Source organism: Tasmannia lanceolata, unplaced genomic scaffold, assembly GCF_043159265.1.
Source record: "Tasmannia lanceolata isolate RefF3 unplaced genomic scaffold, GAP_Taslan_0.1 ptg000044l, whole genome shotgun sequence".
NCBI classification, from domain to species: domain Eukaryota; kingdom Viridiplantae; phylum Streptophyta; class Magnoliopsida; order Canellales; family Winteraceae; genus Tasmannia; species Tasmannia lanceolata.
Window position 1 is genome coordinate 19,732,360 of NW_027518721.1, and position 19,505 is coordinate 19,751,864.

Below are 19,505 nucleotides of genomic sequence, written 5' to 3' on the forward strand. Positions count from 1 at the left end.
AGTGGGTTTTTTTTTTTTTTTTTATGTATATGATGGAATGGGTTTGGGCTATTTTGAATAGGGGAAGTGGGAGTGCTGATTGTGGAAGATGAAGAGAAATGGGGATGGAGATGTGGACTGAGTTAGAGATGGAGGTGACTAGCGGTGATGGTGATGGGGATTGAGTTAGAGATGGAGATGACTGGCGGTGATGGAGGTGGCTATGGGAAGGTGGAGAGGGGCGGCGGTGGATTTTTGGTGAGGTTGGAAGCACTAAGGAATGTCGAATATGGTGTCTCAGCCTTCTCCTTTCTCCTCTATCTTGCAAACCTTGCAAACCTTAGAAGTCCCCTCTTTTAATTCCATTTACCATCAATGACTATGGCCTTTTTGCTCTAGAATTTTCTAGAAACTATAACGTCTTCTTTCAATCACCATTATCCATTTGTCTCTTTCATCCTACAGCCCACATTTGTTGCTTCATAAAGAAGCCATGTCAAACTCCATGAATGCCCTTAAAATGAGAGATTACTTCATTTCCTACCCAAAACACTTTTTGTTTTTTGTTTTTTTTTTTTTCTAAAAAGAAAATTCACTTTTCTTTTAGAAACAAAAGATAGTGTGTCATTACTAAAAATAAATATTAATGATATTATTAATAATAAATAAAAAGGATTTACTTCTCGGATTCGGATGTTAAACGGATCGGATATACTATTTACCAGATTCGCATCCGCTAAGAGCCGGATATCTCATAAACGGATTCGGAAAATATCCGCTTGAAACGGATCCGGATAATATTCTCTTTAAACAGATTTGGATGCGGATGGTAATCGAATTTTCGAATATCCATTTACACCCCTATTTGAGATGTCTTTTTAAGTCATTTCATTTTGCATCTCTTATCTTTCAAATGAGATCTCTGTTTGGCATTAAACCTGAACCCACTTGGTTGCCATGTGATGGCTCATCAGATCAATGGTCTTGATCGATAGGAAAATACGTCATGTGCTCATCACAAGGCCATATGTAAAAGATTGGGCATATGAATATTGTTGGCCATCACAAATCTTGCTTACTAGTTACTACCCTTCTTCCCTCCCTCATCAGATGATTTTAGATCCTTGATCAATTATGATTAAAAAAAAAGATGTCTCAGTGATGTCTCTAAGGGCACGTTTGGCTACCATGAATTTTTTTATGATAAATTAGTGTTTCCATGAAAGATGGGTATGGAGGGTGAAGTGACTAAAAATAAGGAAATAATGTCTCCAAGTGCTGAGAAGTGGCTAAAAATCAGGAAATAAAAAACTCTACTCAAAACAAGACCAACTTTTTCCTCATTTTTTTGGACTCCTCACCCTCATCTCATTCGTGCCCTCTCAAATCTCCCCTTCTCCCACGTGCCCCACCCGTCTCTTACCCCTTGGAGACACTAATTTATCATGAAAAAAAATAATCCTGGCAGCCAGACATGGTCTGAGTTGTTGATTTTTGCATGCCTCATTAGGATATACTCATTGGCTGCACATCACCATCCTGCATTAATAATGGTTAAAAAATCGAACAAGATGTGATGTGCAGCCAATGAGGGCACCCTTTCACCCCCTTTTTGTAGGGGGCGCCTTTCAGTTTAGATTTCCTCTTTTTCTTTTATTCCCTTATCTAACTCGAACCCAACCCAACCCAACCCAAAAATCGGCTCAGATAGGCAGGTTTATAGTTGAGGTATTTAGAGGTGAGTTAGGTTAGTGTTGACCTTCATCGGCCCATGGTTTGACTTGAGTAGGGTTAAGGGTTGAAGTAATACTATCCTGGGTTGGGGTTGGGTCGGGTTGACCTCGACCCGACCCAACCCGGCCGAATTGCTCCTCGGCTCTTTATGCAAGGGTGCCCTTGCATCTATTTTTCTACTATTTGTTTATGAGTTTTTATAAGGTGCCCGAGCATCAAGTCCCATGAGGGTGTTCTGCCCTTGATGTTTGATCCAATAGCAGCTCACTTTTTAGGAGGCTGTTGTTGGATAAACATCAAGGGTGGTACTTTTATCATACGACCGACACGGGAATTGACACTTGAGCACCATATAATTTATCATTTGTTTATACATGAGAAAAACAACTTGAACCAGCCCGGTTCAAGTTTTGTTTAGAGGGACCTTCCATTTATGATGATATCCCTCTAAATAAGCCCTAATCATTTCATTTTCTTTCAAAATTGTGGAACAAACCCAACAGGGTAGAAGGGACAATGAGATTATAGTGGTAAAAAAGTCTCCATTTTCTTGCGTAGAACAAATTTTATACCTATTTTTACACTTAAAAATAGGTGTAAAATTTGTTTGAGAATTTATATGATGCCTGACCGTCAAAATAGCGAGGGCTAGGTGGCCCTTGTAAATTACCCGGTCGGCCATCATATAAAAACTCAATTTGTTTTACATCCATTTTACGTGGACAACAGTTTCAGCATTCCAGTCATAAACAGTTCATTGTAGTGAATCATTAATAGTTATTGAAAGTGATCTTAACCATTCAATCAAGACTGTTCATAATGGATGACCAGTATAAGTATAGCCATCGAACAACAAAATATTCAGTCTGCCATGGTTAGGATCCTATGCTTAGGCCTTAGAGTAGTTTTCAAAATTAACCCCATCATGTTCTCAAAAGAATAGGGAATGTTGATCACCACTAGACAGTATGAGAATCACTACTTGCTGCTTTTAACCTCCTTCAATTCACCCCTCCACAATACGAAGCTATTAAATCACCACTACACAATATGAGAATCAGTTGTAAGATTTTTAATGGACGGAATTCAGATTCCACGAAAATGAAAATGATTAACGCTGATCATTTTCGTCTGAACATAAGATACTTCTCTCCCTTCGTATCTGTTTTATAATGCCCACAAAAATATAATATATTTCAAGATATGCTTTTTTTTATTAAATACTTTCTCGGTGCAAATTTGTATATACACCAAGAATACTCGGTAAATACAAGTGGTTCTACCAAATTTGTATATACACCAAGAATACTTTCTTGTTTCAACCATACTTTCTTGTATTTTTTTAATTAAATACAAGTGGAGACTGAAATTTTGGTTGAGCATACTCGGTAATTTCGGCCAAAATTTCGAAAGAATACCATATTATTTTTAAAAAATTGAATTCTCGAAATTTCCAAATTTTGGGAAAATTCAGCCGAAATTTGGTAAAATCCGAAATTTCGGATTCGCCAAATTTTGGTTTCATTCTCAACTGAAATCTGAAATTTCAGATTTTGGCTAGCCAAAATTTAAAACCATGGCCACAAGGGTACCCTTTGGATCCACATCATCAAGCTGCATTTATGATGATGTGGATCCAACAGGAGCACCCTTCAATTTAGCATTCCTCTCTCTCTCTCTCTCTCTCTCTCTCTCTCTCTCTCAGCACCCTTCAATTTAGCATGCCTCTCTCTCTCTCTCTTAGTAAGTATGCATGTATGTATGTGTGTGTGGGATTTGTTAGGGACCATATTATGCCTATGGATTTCGCGGAACGGCTGTTGCATGAGAGTGCAGCCACCGATCTATAGAGGGTTAGGATCAACCCTCTAACATTCAGATCGGAGGGTTAGGATCAACATATGGAAATGATTTTTGGGGCACAACCTATTTAGGCTGTGGCCCATCTAATGGACGGTTTGGATCATCATATGGTGCGGTCTATACCGTACTTTTAATAAAGTGAGGAGTGCCCCTCATCAAATACAGTAGTGCTGATAACATTTCCCTTTATTTTATTTTATTTTTTGAGTGGCATTTTACATATTTTATTCTGGAAAGATAATATTCTTCCATCAAGCCACCATCAATCTGCCCTTCACAACATCGATGGATTGCATATATGATATTAGCATTGCTGTTTTCTTAATCCGGCCTAGCAAAACTCACCAAAGTTGCCTCTTTGATGAAATTCAAAACCTCCTAGAGATGCTCTAATAAAATGAGACAGGACCAGGAGTAGAACACTTCGGATGAGAATTTTATTTTAGCAATATCTCTCAATGGCTTTTGCCAAAGTGTTAATCCCATGTATTCTCTTCTTTAATGCTTACACAGATTTTCCTATTTGGGTTGTCACTAGATTCTCTAAACTGATTATTTTTCTCAAACAATATTGACTTTGTCCTATAGACTAGAAGGTAAGGTGGCGCTGATCACTGGCGGAGCAAGCGGGATCGGTGAATGCATGGCCAAATTGTTCCACCAGCACGGAGCCAAAGTGGTCATAGCCGACGTCCAAGACGAATTGGGCCGATTAGCTAGCAAAGACCTCGCCTCCCCTGATTCCTTCATCCACTGTGATGTCTCAGATGAAGAACACGTCCGAAATGCTATCGATAGTGTCATTTCGAAGTATGGGAAGCTCGACATTATGTTCAACAATGCAGGCATCGTAGACCCGTACAAGCAAAGCATTACTAACAATGAGAAGGCGGACTTCGAAAGAGTACTTAGTGTGAATCTACCAGGCGTCTTCTTGGGTATTTTGAAACAACCAATTATTCCAAAAGCTTAACCTGTTAGAGTTAGTGTTATTTGATCATTTATACTTCAAACAGGTATCAAGCACGCTGCTCGGGTCATGATCCCAGCTCGCTGTGGCAGCATAATTAGTACAGCTAGTGTTGCTTCAGTCATAAGTGGGAACATTACTCATGCCTATACATGCTTGAAGCATGCGGTGGTGGGGCTCACGAAGAAAGCGGCTGTTGAGCTCGGTCGGTTTGTGTTTCTCCTTATGGTGTGGTAACCCCTTTGCTTGAGGGATTTTTTCCTGCAAAGGGTGAAGAGCTTGAGAAGGCAATGGAGGTCCCTGCTAATCTTAAGGGAGCCTATCTTAAAGCAGAAGACATTGCTAATGCTGCTCTCTATTTGGGAAGTGATGAGTCCAAGTATGTGAGTGGTCACAACCTTGTGGTAGATGGTGGCTACACCATAGTCAATCCACCAAGAATACTTCTCTCCCTTTCCTATCTGTTCTATAATGCCCACAAAAATATAATATATTTCAAGATATGCACCAAGAATACTCGGTAAATACAAGTGGTTCTACCAAATTTGTATATACACCAAGAATACTTTCTTGTTTCAGATTTTGGCTAGCCAAAATTTAAAACCATGGCGACAAGGGCACCCTTTGGATCCACATCATCATAGTGCATTTATTATTTCCTTATCTTTACATTTTTAAATGTTAATATAAATGCAGCTTGATGATGTGGATCCAACGGGAGCACCCTTCAATTTAGCATTCCGCTCTCTCTCTCTCTCTCTCTCTCTCTCTCTCTCTCTCTCTCTCTCTCTCTCTCTCTCTCTCTCTCTCTCTCTCTCTCTCTCAGCACCCTTCAATTTAGCATGCCTCTCTCTCTCTCTCTCTTAGTAAGCATGTATGTATGTATGTGTGTATGGGATTTGTTAGGGACCATATTATGCCTATGGATTTCGCGGAACGGCTGTTGCATGAGAGTGCAGCCACCGATCTATAGAGGGTTAGGATCAACCCTCTAACATTCAGATCGGAGGGTTAGGATCAACATATGGAAATGATTTTTGGGGCACAACCTATTTAGGCTGTGGCCCATCTAATGGACGGTTTGGATCATCATATGGTGCGGTCTATACCGTACTTTTAATAAAGTGAGGAGTGCCCTCATCAAATACAGTAGTGCTGATAACATTTCCCTTTATTTTATTTTGTTTTTTGAGTGGCATTTTGCATATTTTATTCTGGAAAGATAATATTCTTCCATCAAGCCACCATCAATCTGCCCTTCACAACATCGATGGATTGCATATATGATATTAGCATTGCTGTTTTCTTAATCCGGCCTAGCAAAACTCACCAAAGTTGCCTCTTTGATGAAATTCAAAACCTCCTAGAGATGCTCTAATAAAATGAGACAGGACCAGGAGTAGAACACTTCGGATGAGAATTTTATTTTAGCAATATCTCTCAATGGCTTTTGCGAAAGTGTTAATCCCATGTATTCTCTTCTTTAATGCTTACACAGATTTTCCTATTTGGGTTGTCACTAGATTCTCTAAACTGATTATTTTTCTCAAACAATATTGACTTTGTCCTATAGACTAGAAGGTAAGGTGGCGCTGATCACTGGCGGAGCAAGCGGGATCGGTGAATGCACGGCCAAATTGTTCCACCAGCATGGAGCCAAAGTGGTCATAGCCGACGTCCAAGACGAATTGGGCCGATTAGCTAGCAAAGACCTCGCCTCCCCTGATTCCTTCATCCACTGTGATGTCTCAGATGAAGAACACGTCCGAAATGCTATCGATAGTGTCATTTCGAAGTATGGGAAGCTCGACATTATGTTCAACAATGCAGGCATCGTAGACCCGTACAAGCAAAGCATTACTAACAATGAGAAGGCGGACTTCGAAAGAGTACTTAGTGTGAATCTACCAGGCGTCTTCTTGGGTATTTTGAAACAACCAATTATTCCAAAAGCTTAACCTGTTAGAGTTAGTGTTATTTGATCATTTATACTTCAAACAGGTATCAAGCACGCTGCTCGGGTCATGATCCCAGCTCGCTGAGGCAGCATAATTAGTACAGCTAGTGTTGCTTCAGTCATAAGTGGGAACATTACTCATGCCTATACATGCTTGAAGCATGCGGTGGTGGGGCTCACGAAGAAAGCGGCTGTTGAGCTCGGTCGGTTTGGTGTTAGAGTAAATTGTGTTTCTCCTTATGGTGTGGTAACCCCTTTGCTTGAGGGATTTTTTCCTGCAAAGGGTGAAGAGCTTGAGAAGGCAATGGAGGTCCCTGCTAATCTTAAGGGAGCCTATCTTAAAGCAGAAGACATTGCTAATGCTGCTCTCTATTTGGGAAGTGATGAGTCCAAGTATGTGAGTGGTCACAACCTTGTGGTAGATGGTGGTTACACCATAGTCAATCCAATGTTTGCTATGCAATTTTCAGCTTGCCATTAGCTTTCACCCATTGCCAATCCATCTAATGACACTGTTCAGTTCCTCCAATAGCAAGTATGCTTTAAAAACTCTGTTTTAATGAAAAAGGTTTGCATTCGTTAAAAAAGATATGATTGGGAAATACAGATGCCTAAAAGCATTAGAACAAAAGAGTGATATTTCTAATACAGAAACAGAAAGTTATTTGTGATAACTGGCATGCAGTCAAATTCAAAAGTCTACACACAGAAAAGTCTGTACAGCTTCTTCACTTGTGGTATTGAAGCATTTCTTTCTGAAAGCTTGGGAGCAAAACCATCAACAACTTTGGCAGCATCTTCATCAGTGATTCCTTTGAAAGCATCAACAGAGACTTGGTCATCAAAATTAAATGATAAATAGAGTTCACAAACTTATGTTAGAAGCAGGGAAAACATAAATAAATGAAGTCCATGTCTCCACAATTAGGGGGGATTTTTTTACAAAACTAAGAGATTGTCAAAAACATATCAACAACACCGAATGCCTGTCCTGTAATTGCAGTTGGTACGAAACAAAACTAAGCCCCCTAGTCAATTAAAAAGGAAAAGAAACTTGGTAGCTTCATTTGAGGGAGAAATCTGCAGCCAGCATGGCACATTTCTATGGCATACACAACCACTTGATTAAAATTGATGGTGAACTCAATCATTGTACAAATAAGAGGTAAGAGCAAATGCAAATAAGGGACAAATGGGTAATAGACCTAAGCACGAGTCAAAGGGAAAAAAACAAAAAAGAATGGTCTACATTACCTAAAGTCATGCAGTGCGGCAAAAGATCTAACTGTTGATCTAGTGAAAATCATCACGAATGACAGCAATCAGCTTTGTTGAGTCATGCCCATCTATTAAAAGGCCTTGCATTTCTGCATAATTTGTGGGAAGTTCATATAAAATTGGCGCAGTGGGTTCTTACTCTTTCACTGTTGCCAAATTAGCTTCTTCTTTTCGGAAAAATTGTTACTTGAGTTAGACCCAAAGCAATTTCAATAACATTCAATTTGATGTCATTCTCTATAATTCATGAATGAATAGTGCATTGAACTATAAAAAGTTGAAGATGATGTCCAAAAAAAGTACATTTTACTCCTTGAGGTTGCACATCTTGAATTGGCCCCAAAACAATATCATTGTAGGGAATTTAACCACATAGAACTCATCCCTAAAAGCTAGCCATTAGAGGGAGGGTGCCCATTCCCTTATAACCCTTTCTCATCTATTTCACTTATCCAATGTGGGACTATTTGCTTTCGACTGGAACAAGTAGAGTCCTATCAGCGATCAGATTTGTATCACTAAAATGTGTTTAATACTCCAAAATAAAACGCAATAATCAGATCAATAATGTATTGAAAAACTATCCAAATAGAAATTACCAATCCAAGAGTCCAAAAAACATTTCTCACCTATTTATGACGATTCAAGACATGTAGGTGAACAGATAGATGCAAAGTCATGGAAAGGACCTGCAATCAATCAAACCAAAAAGAGATGTTTTATTGGAGCATGCCCTACCTTTTTTGCATGTAAGAAAATGAAAAGAAGTTACCCTACAAAATATAATGATAAGGAATACAACAAAACAAAACAGAAGCATACTCCAAGTTCGGAAAACTTCACAATTCCTAGGCTCTTTTCTATTTCTCTTCCTGCATCCACATGGAAAAGCTGATACAACAGTAAGTAAATTGCTATTCAAAAAAAAAAAAAAAAAACAGTGAGTAAATTGCAATTCAAATGGAAAAAGAAAATAAGGTAAAGATCAGAAAAAAATACTCAAAAAGTGTGTTATAAAAAATTGTGAGATTTGATAACTTTTCAGATAGAAAAGATTGAGATGATACATCTTGAGAGGCAGAAAGTCGCAAGATGACTGGATTGAAGAGTCCTTTTCCATAAAAGAATGACCTCCACAGAAAAATGCAAGTTTACCTGCTTTTCATAGTGTTTTCTAGTTACTCTTCATGTCTCCCATCTAACTTTTTCATACAAGAATGAACTCTGCAAACATTTTATCCGTTAACTGTTTAAGGTTCCAAAATACAATTCGATGCAACTTTTCATAATAGAATGAAATCTGCAAACATTTTATCCGTTAACTGTTTAAGGTTCTGAAATGCAATTTGATGCAGAAGTTCTGATGTTTTATAATTTTCCATGAGTGAAATATAAATAGGAAAAGTAACGAAAGAAAAGAGATATAGGGTGGTTGAAGCAATAAGTCCAATATAAAAGAAGCATGCAATCTAGGTACGAGTATGTGAAGATTACACGTAAATGAAAATCTTCGAGGAAAAAGAATGCAAGACATGCATAAATTATTCATGGAGTGTCAACAAACCAAAGAACCCAAAAATTAGAAAGAAAAATCCAATGGTGGGCAAGCACAACCCAAAAACAATCTTTGTTTACAACCCAAAAAAGCACAATTTGGAGTTGCCAAAAAAACCTAATTCGGAGTTTTAAAAAACACCCCCAGTTTGGAGTGACGACTCCAACACCAAAAAGCCCCAATTTGGAGTCACGATCGACTCTTGAAAGATCAATCCAATTTGGAATCACGATCGATTCTTGAAATAAAAATCCCAAAAGCTTAATGACCAGATGTATAAATTCTGGGAACTAAATTCCTGTTCGATTGGGAGGAGCCATTATTAAAACGACTCGGAGGTGTGAATAGGGGTGTAAACGGATCGAATTCGAAGTGGATATGGCTATATCCGAATTCAATTACAGTATACACTATCCGAATTCGGATTCAGATTCGGATTCGAATTCGACGGATATTTAATATCTATTACCGAATTCGTATCCATCGGATATTGTTCGAATTCGGAAATTATACATATCCGTTTATTCGGTAAATTCGAATATTTTATTGCGGCACTTTATCTTCTTCTCCTTCTTACTTCTCGAATGAATTTTCCAAACCCTAAAACCAGACCTCTACCTTCTTTTCACAAAATTAACTCTCAAACCCTAAAATATATGAGATCCTCTTCTTCCTTTTAAAACAAAGGCAGATGTTTTTGTGTGTGTGTGTGTGTGTGTGTGTGTGTGTGTGTGTGTGATGGAATGGCTTTGGGCTATTTTGAGAAGGGAAGTGGGAGTGCTGATGGTGGAAGATGAAGAAAAATGGGGATGGAGATGGGGATTGGGTTAGAGATGGAGGTGACTGGCGGTGATGGAGGTGGCTGTGAGAAGGTGGAGGGGCGGCGATGGATTTTGGTGGGGTTAGAGGCACCAAGGAATGCTGAAGATGGTGTCTCAGCCTCCTCCTTTCTCCTCTCTTCACTTTGCTAACATTAGAAGTCCCCTCTTTTAATTGCATTTTGAGTTTTTATATAACCCTAAGTTGAAAAATTGATCTGAGCCGTCCATTTACCATCAATGACCTAGATGGCCTTTTTGCTTTAGAATTCTCTAGAAGCTATGCCATCTTCTTTCAACCACCATCATCCATTTGTCTCTTTTATCCTACAGCCCACATTTGCTGCTTCATAAAGAAGCCATGTCAAACTCCAAGAATGCCCTTAAAATGAGAGATTACTTCATTTCCTACCCAAAACACTTTTTGCTTTTGTTTTTTTCCTAAAAAGAAAATTCACTTTTCTCTTAAAACAAAAGATAGTGTGTCATTACTAAAAATAAATATTAATGATATTATTAATAATAAATAAAAAGGATTTACTTCTCGGATTCGGATTGTAAACGGATCGGATATACCATTTACCAGATTCGCATCGGCTAAGAGCTGGATATCTCATAAACGGATTAAGATAATATCCGCTTGAAACGGATTCGGATAATATTCGCTTTCAACGGATTCGGATGCTGACGGTAATCGAATTTTTGAATATCCATTTACACCCCTAGGTGTGAGCTATTCTCATGGGTTTGAGGCTACATTCGACCAATCATGGTGGAAGGCCGCTGCTAGATATGGGCGACTAATTGATGCAGGAGCATCCTCTTGATATACATTAGCTCCTACATGGCCCCTTAGTGCAGGTGTCTTGTATAGTCATTTTACTTTGTCTTAATTGTACTTAATGGTCTTTTTGTTTCATTAAAGGTAGTATGGTCATTTATTGTATAAGGGGCTTCCTATATAAAAGCCTCTTTCCCTTTCATTTGTACAGGTTTGAAATTGAAATTTTCAAAAAGATTCTCATTAGAGAAAAAATTGAGATAGAGACTGGCTCTTCTCCTTATCCTTCATTTTTTCTCTAGGATTATGGAATTTGAAGATTAGAGTGCTGATCTTTCTTCTGTGTCTTCCATTTTCATCATTTCATATTGAATGCAAGAATCATCCGGCGATTTCGCAATTGATCGAGCTCATGCATCCCCTTGCTTGTGACATACATAAAGATATATCATTTTACACAAAAAAATAAAAAAAGTGAAAAAAAAATTCAGATCTATCCGATCTTCAAGATCGTGGAATAACACTTTCGGATCCAACCGTGTTACTAATCCAATGATTTAGCTTGGATCAATGGCCAGTTCTTGGGCCATGACAGTTCACTAATTTCATCGATGAGACAAGGGATTTCACTGCCTGGAATATGCCAAAACTGACTTCTTGTCACAACCTCCTAGTCAAAAAGGAGATGGCTGATACATTAACCAAAGGGAATGTGATGTGAATAGTAATTTTGTACGTGGGGAAATCTCTGCTCCTATGCAATGGTTGGGTATTTCTATCGGTCTTGTTGGGTTTTTCCTTGTTTCACACTCCACTCGGGTTTCTTCTTTTGCTAATTATCTAGTGTAGCTAGGATTGTTATGGAGCATAGTACCTAATTGGACTATATGCGCCCCCCCTACATTTTAAGCTAAGGTGTAGGTAAGTTATCTACACTAGGTTGTAGGAACACTCTCTCTCTCTCTCTCTCTCTCTCTCTCTCTCTCTCTCTCTCTCTCTCTCTCTCTCTCTCTATATATATATATATATATATATATATATATATATATATATATACTAGTAAAAAACCCCGTGCGATGCACGGGCTGACAAAGAACTGTACGGACCACATCATAGGATGATCCAAACTGTCCATGTGATGGAACCCAAATTCGGGTTTCGTGTTGGGTCGGGTTGCCCGGGAGCCCAACCCTACTCGACCCGATTTCCAATTCGGGTTGATTTTTCCCAACCCAACCCAACCCGATTAGCGAAAAAGCTTAACCCGACCCAACCCAAATTCGGGTTGAACCCGACCCGCACGGGAACATCCAAATAACAACGATGGTTTCAAATTATATATAGTGCTAATGTCCTTACTACCATATTTTATAATGGCGCTACTACCCGTATTTTGATGATCGCACTCCTCACTTTATTAAAATGTACGATATGGCCCGTACCATAGGATGATCCAAATTGTCCATTAGATGGCCACTGCCTACATAGGTTGTGCCCCAAAAATAAGTTTCATCGATTGATCCGAACCCTCCAATCTTTAGAGGGTTAGGTTGCTCCAAACCGTCCATGTGATGGAACACAACATCAATCGATTGTGCTCGTAAAATCATTTTCATAGGTTGATCCTAGCCCTCCAATCGATATAGGCTGATCCTAGCCCTCTAATCGATAGAGGTTTCCATAATTGTTGTTCCTCTTCAGGTGCCCGGAATCCGTCAATATTTTGCAAGTGTCCTGCATGTGTAATATAAAGTAGTTCTTTTGTCATTGTCATATGTCTTTACCTCTTCTTGGTAGTTTTTCCCCGTAATTGTCATAGACAGATACCCTGTGTCGGTATTTTCGTATGTAGATTAAGATTTTACCTTCAAATAATTTCTCACAGAGATAGATGTTAGATATGTGGGGAGGGCAAAAAATGGTAAAAATCATCCACACTGACGTGTTAAATGGACAATAATTATTTCTCTTCTGCTATATAGTATACTAGTAGAAAACCCCGTGCTTCGCACGGGGCGAACCGCGAACCCCTATTTAAGTGTACATAAAACCCTATTTAAGTGTACATAAAAATGGATGTTTCCCGTAATTGTCATAGACAGATACCCTGTGTCGGTATTTTCGCATGTAGATTACGATTTTACCCTCAAATAATTTCTCATAGAGATAGATGTTAGATATGTGGGGAGGGTAAAAAACGGTAAAAATCATCCACACTGACATGTCAAATGGACAATAATTCTCCAATTTCTCTTCTGCTATATAGTATACTAGTAGAAAACCCCGTGCTTCGCACGGGCGAACCGCAAACCCCGAACCCCTATTTAAGTGTACATAAAACCCTATTTAAGTGTACATAAAAATGGATGTGAGATGATCAAGGTTAATTAAAAAAAGTGGAAAGTCCAAACATACCCATGATTTGGAGCCATAAAACTGCTTAGATTGCATAAAATGAGTTATAACATACTCAAGAAATCATCAAAAAGGCCCAAGGCCTTCAAAATAGGCATGATAACTATTTTAATTACATGTTCCCTTTGAAAGAGTTTGGTGTCGTGTTGTTACAATATTAACAATATTGTCTGTATATGGAGGCTTTTCCTTTTCTTCTAGGTATGTTGCATGAGCAAGCACAAAAATTTCACCAACGAAGGGAATCCTCATGATAGCATACTTGGGAGCTTCAACCAAGGAGTAAAAGGTGATGGGTGAGCACTCCGAATCCGATCCGACCGATAAGGGATTTGAATGGATCGTGACTAAGACATAGGTGGATCCGATCCGAAGTGGATCCGTTGACACCCCTAGATTTTAGTCAACTATCTCAGTAGGAAAGCAAGAGAGAGACTCAGAATATAGCGAACAATGGGTGGCAAAAAAACTCTGAAAAGAGAATAAATCAAAGAGAAAAAATCCGTAAATAGATGGCCAAAAATTGTCTTATAAACTTCACTGGTGGCAAAAAAACTCTGAAAAGAGAAAAAATCAAAGAGAAAAAATCCGTAAATAGATGGCCAAAAATTGTCTTATAAACTTCACTGATGGGTTATTTCTAGATTTTTGGACTTTAAAAAAATCAATAAGAAGTGCAAAACAACGGGAAAACATGACCCCTGAAAGAATTAATGAGATAGACCGAAATGATGAGAGCCACTTCCATCCAAAGAAAACAGAGTCACATGTAACTCTATTCAAGCAATTTCTGGTGAAAATGGCAGTGCCTAATTTAGTTTCAAATTTTGAGTGGCTGGTGTGTAATCATGGTCATACCATTTTGAGCAGTAAAGGCATGATGGTGATACCACCATCATGACAAAAATATGGGAAACTGCTGAAGTTATAAAAACAGTACATAATACCTTAAACTTGACAGAAATGAGTGTTGGACTGAAGAATGAAGAGTACACCCTCCAAGTGGAATTCTCCTGATGAAAGAATTGTCGTGGGGCCTATGTTACAAAACAAACTGCCAAAATTGAATGTCAAATGAAATGAAGAGCAACAAGCGCTACATTCTGGATTCTTTGGGCTAGGATTCTTATGTATAAACATTTGATTGGATTTAATGAGCAATGCATATTAAATCCCAAATAAAAGAAGTAACATAAAGATAGATAGACATGGAGACTTATCAGAAACCACATATTAACACCCACAAAAAACAAAAACAGGACAAAATGGATTAAAACTTCACCCAGAACTTTAGATAGAAATCCAAAAAACGTACCTATGCAATCCATTATCTGTTTAAGCCTCATACATGTGTAGAAGCCCATGGAGCACATAAGAAGAAGAAAGAAGAAGCATAAAAGAAAAGGAAGGTAAAGAATAGAAGTTTGGAAATAGTACCCAAGTTACTGTTCATGCGTACGTGTCAGGTGGGCCCAACAGAAACCATTGGTGGAATGGTGGGCCCATCTTTGAACAACGTAGGCCCCGCCCATACCATACCATAGGATAATCCAAACCGTACATTTGATGGGCCATAAACGTAAATAGGTTGTGTCCCAAAATATTTTTCCATAGGCGGATCCTAGCCCTCCGATCTAAATAGAAACTACATCTTATGCAACCTCTATAGATTGTAGGGTTGTGATCCTCCTACAGAAATGATTTTGGGGCACAACCGATTTACATTGTGGCCCATCAAATGGACGGCTCGGATCATCCTATGGTCTGAACGGTACACTACATTTTCAAAAATATGGGTGGGGCCTAAATTGGTACGAACCACACCATAGGATGATCCAAACCATGGATGGCTTGGATCATCCTATGTTGTGGATGGTACGCTTCAATTTGAAAAATATCGGTGGGGCCTACGATTGGGCCTTAATGTTAGTGTACGACCAACTCCATAGGATTATCCAAACCATGGACGGCTTGGATCATCCTATGTTGTGGATGGGCCTTAATGTTACTATACGACCACAGGATGATCCAAACCATTCATTTGATGGGCCAACCCTTTTGGGGGCACAACCCATTTACGTTATGGCCCATCAAATGGACGGCTCGGATCATCCTATGGTCTGGACGGTACACTTCATTTTCAAAAATATGGGTGGGGCCTAAATTGGGCCTTAATGTTACTGTACAAACCACACCATAGGAGGATCCAAACCATGGATGGCTTGGATCATCCTATGTTGTGGACGGTACGCTTCAATTTGAAAAAAAATTGGTGGGGCCTACGATTGGGCCTTAATGTTACCAACTCCATAGGATTATCCAAACCATGGACAGCTTGGATCGTCCTATGTTGTGGACGGGCCTTAATATTACTTTACAACCAACTCCATAGAATGATCCAAACCATTCATTTGATGGGCCACAATGTAAATAGGTTGTGCCCCAAAAATCATTTCCATAGGATGATCACAACCCTACAATCTATAGAGGTTGTATAAGATGTAGTTTCTATTTGGATCGGAGGGCTAGGCTCTGCCTATGGAAATGATATTTTGGGACGCAACCTATTTACATTTATGGCCCATCAAATGGACGGTTTGGATTATCCTACAGTGGTATGAGCGGGGCCTACGTTGTGTAAAGATGGGCCCACCATTCCACCAACGGTTGGGCCCACCAACTGTTCCTGTTGTGTGTGTGGAGAGAGAGAGAGAGAGAGTGGAGAGAGAGAGAGAGAGAGAGAGAGAGAGAGACCGGTCAAATGGTGGGAAAGTAGGGGTGGACATGGTTCCGGTTCGAACCGAGGAACCAAACCGAACCGGCACATATGGTTCGGTTCGGTTCAGTTCCATATTTATATGGTTCGGTTCCGGTTCTGATATCCTGGAACCGATGGCAATTCGGTTCGGTTCTGGGTTTGGGATCCCGGAACCGAAAACCGAACCGAGAACCGACCCTCACCTTAAAACCCAATGCCTCATCGCTTGATAAAATCACCCCACCCCATTTTAATTCATCCTTCTTTAACGTGTTGCTTTGCCTTTAAAATTTTAATTCACCCCCCAAATTTGTGCTTGATTATTCCAAATTTGTGCATGTTTGTAGGTCATATATAATTTTTGCATTGCTCGAATTTGTGCAAATTTGTGCCTGATTATTCCAAATTCATGCATGTTACTCTTTGTAGTTCATATATAAACAGAACCGAACCGATTATAAATACGTTTAGGCAAAATATCTACATTTGGTGAAGGTCCGGTAAACCCAGAACCGAACCGATTATAAATACGTTTAGGCAAAATATCTACATTTGGTGAAGGTCGGGTAAGCCCAGAACCGAACCGAGCCGATTATATATGGTTCTGGTTCGGTTCGGTTCCAAACATATATGGTTCGGTTCTGGTTCCAATTTCAGGGAACCGATTATATATGGTTCGGTTCTGGGTATACCACAAAACCGAACCGAACCGAACCGAACCATGTCCACCCCTGTGGGAAAGTGAGAGAGAGAGAGAGAGAGAGAGAGAGAGAGAGAGAGAGTGGAGAGAGGCCGGTCAAATGGTGGGAAAGTGACATATCCTAACGTTTAACGTTAGCCAGCCGTCGGGGGGGGGGGGGGGGGGGATATCAGCGCCCTAAAAAAAAACCTACGGACTAAAAATTCACGAGATTTTGGGCGGATTTCTCGAAATGTTGGTGGTATTTTCGTTTCAGATAGGATTTGGGCTACACTGGTTTAACGAGATCTTGCCTGGATTTTCCGTTTCCAATTTCTCTTGCTTCTCGAGTCCCGCCTCGAGACGCGCACCACAACCACCATCCCGATACTTCCGTCAACCTCGAAATTTCTGGATTCTTCTTCGACTTCGGCTAGATTTCAGCCATATTGTCCCACCTGCTCTCTCTCCTCAAGCCCCCTCTCTCTCTATCTGTAACATCTCTTATTTCCTGTAGAACTATAACCCCATGAGAGGTCTCTCTTAGCATGCAAAAACCCGAAATGGAACTCACTGACATCTCTTTTTGGTGTTGATTCTGCACCTTCCAATTCTTCTAGGGTTTCCATGGTTGTTTTGTTGATCTTCTTTATCATCTTCCCTATATGTGTGAGATAAAACCCTTCTGATCTATGAATATCTTTATTGTTGTGATTGCAGATGATTTTGGTCGGAGAATAATTGAAAAAACACTAAAATTTCAGGTTATCAGACAAGTTAGTCGTGTAACATGTGATTCTTTTATTTTATTTCTTTCTAACTTGCAATATCTTTTGCTCAATCACTGCCTAATTGTGATTCTTTTATGCTCTATATATGTTTTTTATTATTTTCTGCACTGCCAAGTTTTAAAAAAACCAATAAAAAAACAATAAACAGTAATAAAAGCCCATCACATCTCACCATAAACAACACAAATCTATTAGAAAATCTCGCCATATTTTTGTTATACACACAGGCGCAGGATCACATGCTGCGATACTTAAGGGTGGCAAAACCCATCTCGCGACGAAAAACCCACGCGTCCCCCTATCACCTCATCCCAATTCAGATATATTCTTGGCATAGTCTTATCTTCTTACCCCATTTAACACGGGTCAGACATATTTTGTTTTGCATAGACTATATTACATGTCAAAGACTATAACCATCCAAATCTCAAATATTGCTTTATTAAATTGTTCTATTTTACAATGTTTTAATCAAAATGCAATGTTCTCACTTATTTCATCTCTCTATTGTCAATTGTTTTAATGCTTCTTATAATTAAACATTATCTTTTTCTTCATCACTCGTGTTTTTTACTAGTACTTACATAAAAAGCAGCTAAGGGTTAAATTAGGGCTGTTCATTCGGTTAAAACCGAACCGAATTAGCCGAAAGTAACCGAACCGAAATATTTCAGTTAGGGAAAAAAGATAACCGAAACCGAACCGAATTAATTTCTAACCGAACTTGAATCGAAACCGAAAAAAAATTCGGTTCTTCGGTTAGTTCGGTTATAACCTAAATTCCATAACCCAAAAGAGATCAAACTATCAGTCTATCCCCACCCAAATCTCACCCATCTTTAAAACCCATCTCCCACACCCTCCAGAATAACCCAATTGAAACAAAAAACCAACAACAAACCCAAATTCCATAACCCAAAAGAGATCAAACTATCCCCATGCAAATATCACGGATCAATATAAACCCATCTCCCATACCTTCTCTTCCTCTCTCTTCTCTTGTTATTTTCCCTCTCCTTCCATGTGGGTAGCCTACCTGATGATCCCTCGAAGTCATACCTCTCTCTATTCTATCTTTTTTTGATGATTTGGGTTCTTTGAACAAGGGAGAATAGAAGAGGGGTTTTGGATGATTTGGGTTTTTTGCTTCTCTATATTTGCCCTTGCTAGTTTGGGTTTGTTTTTTGGAAGAAGTGAGAAAAACAGTAGCAGAAAAAATGGGTGTTTTCTTATGCTTCTCTCTTCTTTTTCTTTTTGCAGAGAGAGTCTTGCAGGCGACTCACGTGGGTTGTCATAACTTTCTTGGAAGATGTAAAAACTAGCCCATGGTTTTGAATAGACCTGCCCATGGTTTTGGAGAAATGGTATTAGTGCTCGAAAGCTGGCAAAAGGCAAAAAGCATTTTGAATTTCACTAAAAACAAATGGGCAAAGATAAAAAAGGACAAACAAAAGAGCAGATTGAATCTTAACAAAAGCTACTATACAATTAACAAAAACTGAACACCGAAAACCGAAATTGGTACAACTTGTTAACCAAAACCGAAACCGAACCGAAGCATAAAAAAATCGAACCGAAATAACCGACCAAATTCGTTTCGGTCGGTTATTTCGGTTTTAACCGTATAGTGAATAGCCCTAGGTTAAATGGTAAACAAATATCTATACCACTTTAGAAATAAACAAATATCAATACCACTTGAGAAATATCTCTGACGTTTGATTGAGAGAGAGAGGGGGATCGTCGGAAATATCGGGACGTGGCTTGCTAAGGCCATTAGGTCATTGAAAACCTTATGAATAGAAAATTTTCATTCGATAGTTTCTTGTTGACAACCTAATAAATTAATCTGCATATATGATATTATATTTTAAAGAGCTGTCAAAGCACTGGGTTTAAAGAGCTGTCAAAAGCTTATTACATTTCC

At 39.0% G+C, this 19,505-nt stretch overlaps 1 long non-coding RNA gene and 2 pseudogenes across 2 annotated transcripts; 2 read left to right on the top strand and 1 right to left on the bottom strand.

The window, feature by feature from the left end:
* Positions 1-4,159: 4,159 nt before the first annotated feature.
* On the top strand, positions 4,160-5,070 carry LOC143863393 (secoisolariciresinol dehydrogenase pseudogene; annotated as a pseudogene).
* A 1,029-nt stretch (positions 5,071-6,099) lies between these two features.
* On the top strand, positions 6,100-6,984 carry LOC143863394 (secoisolariciresinol dehydrogenase pseudogene; annotated as a pseudogene).
* Positions 6,985-7,063: 79 nt separating this feature from the next.
* On the bottom strand, positions 7,064-18,825 carry LOC143863745 (uncharacterized). Of its 2 annotated transcripts, XR_013240958.1 has the most exons (5): positions 14,298-14,829; positions 8,937-9,005; positions 8,604-8,653; positions 8,411-8,470; positions 7,064-7,315 (listed from the first exon to the last, which is right to left on the bottom strand). It is a non-coding gene; the product is annotated as an uncharacterized LOC143863745 (long non-coding RNA). The 2 variants fall into 2 exon arrangements; XR_013240959.1 differs by lacking the exons at positions 8,937-9,005; positions 14,298-14,829 and adding an exon at positions 18,557-18,825.
* Between the last annotated feature and the right edge of the window lie 680 nt (positions 18,826-19,505).